We start from the raw sequence: 2,740 nt of genomic DNA, 5'->3' as shown, positions 1-2,740 counted from the left end.
TTCTTTTAAACTTCTTGAATGGTGGGTTCCTCTTCCTTAGAGTTCTCCACAACTCTTTCCTTGTCACTAGCCTCCACAATGTCTTCTTCAATTTGCTTCTTCGGCCCTTCATACCTTGTACCACTCCTCAAATGGATGGAACTCACCGATTCATATCTTGGGGGATTACTTTGAGGTGGTAATTGCCCCTTTTGTCTTTGAGAGCTAGAAGATGCTAATTGAGACATTTGGGTTTCCAACATTTTGGTGTGGGCTAGGATGTTGTTGATGGTGATGTCTTTTGCTTGGCTATCTTTTTGCATTTGAGTGAAAAATTCTTTTTGGTTCTTTTGCATTTGGAGGACCTCTTTTTGAACATCAAAGCCTTGGTCATTGGATTGATTGTATGGAGGTTGATTTTGATAACCTTGGCTTTGGTTGTAAAAGGGTCTTTGAGCTTGGTTTCTCATTGGGGGTGGGGTGTATGTTGTTTGAGGGTTTTGAACATTTTGGCTTTCGAATGAAAGGTTTGGATGGAATTTGGTGTTTTCATTGTAATAGTTGGAATAAGGGGTGCCACTCTTGTACGCTTGTAAAGAATTCACTTGTTCACTTGTTCCCCTACATTCACTTTGGTCATGTCCCAAAGTTCCACAACTCTCACATACTTCACTTGGAATTAATGAAGATGCCACCATAGCATTAACATGTTGCTTGGGTGATTTGGAGGCCTCTTCAAGTTTAGCCATGGCTTTCTCAAACTTCAAATTAATGGTGTCAATGTGAGCACTAAGTTGAGCACCCAATTGAGTAATAGAGTCCACCTCATGCTTTCCTCCTCTAGTAGCCTTCCGAGGTCTATTATATTACGAGTTATGGACCTCCATTTCTTCAATTTTGTTCCACGTTTGATTGTCGTCAACTTCGGTGAACATACCATTTGATACCATATTGAGAATGTTTCGGGAGTCTTCATATAGACCATTCCAAAATTGTTGTACAAGGAAGCACTCGCTAAGTCCATGGTGTGGACAAGATCAACAAGTGCCCTTGAATCTCTCCCATGCTTCATACAAAGATTCATCATCCCTTTGTTTGAACCCGGTAATTTGGGCTCTCAACATGTTAGTCTTCTTCGGAGGATAGAACTTTTTGTAGAAAGTAAGTGCCAATTTCTTCCATGAGTCAATACCAAGAGTGGCCTTGTCTAGGCTCTTTAACCATTGTTTCGCGGTACCAATCAAAGAAAAAGGAAATAAGACCCATCGGATTTGGTCTTGAGTAACTCCGGTTTGAGAAATCGCATCACAATAGTCACAAAAAGTCTTCATATGATAATGAGGGTCTTCACTAGGCATCCCCCCAAATTGACTTCTCTCAACTAGTTGTATGAATGCGGATTTGGCAATGAAATTACCGGTTAAATGTTGTCAAATTGCCACCCTATATAGTTAAAGAAATATTACAAGAGAGGGAAGGGCACCAGTTATAGAGAACACTGAACCCATCAATGTAGGAACCGAACTAGAACCCCAGGAACTTAGGATAAGGACGGCCTTAAACCTAACTGAAAGGGCCGAATTCATAAACTTCCTACACGAGTTCAAGGACGTTTTCGCTTGGTCCTACAAAGATATGCTAGGAATCGACAGGGATATTACAGAACATAGAATTCCAATCTAACCAGGTTTCAAACCTGTAAAACAGAAGCTTCGTCGAATGAGGACCGAATGGGCTCTTAAAATCAAAGAAGAAGTCGATAAACAATTCAAAGCCAGGTTCATCAAAGTTTCCGAGTATTCAGACTGGGTGGCTAACAAAGTACCCGTACCCAAAAAGGATGGGCGAATCCGAGTTTGTGTTGATTTCAGAGACTTAAACAAAGCAAGTCCTAAAAACGACTTCCCTCTACCACACATCGATATATTGGTAGATAATACAGCAGACCATACATTGTTATCCTTCATGGACGGGTATGCTGGGTATAATCAGATCAAGATGGTCATAGACGACATGCACAATATAGCTTTTGTCACACAATGGGGCACCTATTGCTATACTGTATGCCCTTCGGGCTAATCAATGCTGGAGCTACATATCAACGCACTGCGACCACACTACTACATGACATGATGCATAAATAAGTAGAAGTGTACGTCGATGACATGATTGTCACGTCCAAATATAGGAAGGGGCACATTGATAATCTCCGCAAATTCTTCCTAAGACTGCGAAGTACAACATGAGGCTCAATCCTTAAAAGTGTGCATTCGGGGTAACATCAGGCAAGCTTCTGGGATATGTCGTCAATCAAAGAGGAATAGAAATTGATCCATCCAAGATCAAGGCTCTAATCGAAATGCCACAACCTCAAACAGAGAAGGAGGTTAGAGGCTTTCTAGATAAGGTGCAATATATAAGCCGATTCATATCGAAGCTTACTATGATCTGCGAACCCATTTTCAAAAAGCTGAAGAAAATAGATCACACAATATGGGACGAAGACTGTTAAAAGGCGTTTGACAAGATTAAAGAGATACTAGCCAAGTCACCAGTGCTCATGCCTCCTCAACGAGATCAACCTCTTGATTTATATCTCACAGTGACCGAAACAGCCATGGGGGCTATGCTCGCGCAAACTGTTTGAAAAGAAGAAAGGGTTATCTACTACCTTAGTAAGAAGTTCTTGGAGTATGAATGCAAGTACACACCTCTCGAAAAGACATGCCTCGCTCTTGTGTGGGCAACAAAGAAGCTATGA

At 41.2% G+C, this 2,740-nt stretch overlaps 1 non-coding gene across 1 annotated transcript; it reads left to right on the top strand.

Moving 5' to 3' along the window:
• Nucleotides 1-996: 996 nt before the first annotated feature.
• Nucleotides 997-1,103, top strand: LOC141610346 (small nucleolar RNA R71). The gene has a single exon (XR_012528249.1). It is a non-coding gene; the product is annotated as a small nucleolar RNA R71 (small nucleolar RNA).
• Nucleotides 1,104-2,740: the final 1,637 nt, after the last annotated feature.

Source organism: Silene latifolia, chromosome 10 (genome assembly GCF_048544455.1).
Source record: "Silene latifolia isolate original U9 population chromosome 10, ASM4854445v1, whole genome shotgun sequence".
Lineage (NCBI taxonomy): Eukaryota > Viridiplantae > Streptophyta > Magnoliopsida > Caryophyllales > Caryophyllaceae > Silene > Silene latifolia.
Note: the sequence above shows the minus strand (reverse complement) of the source record. Positions and strands in the feature narration are given on the sequence as shown.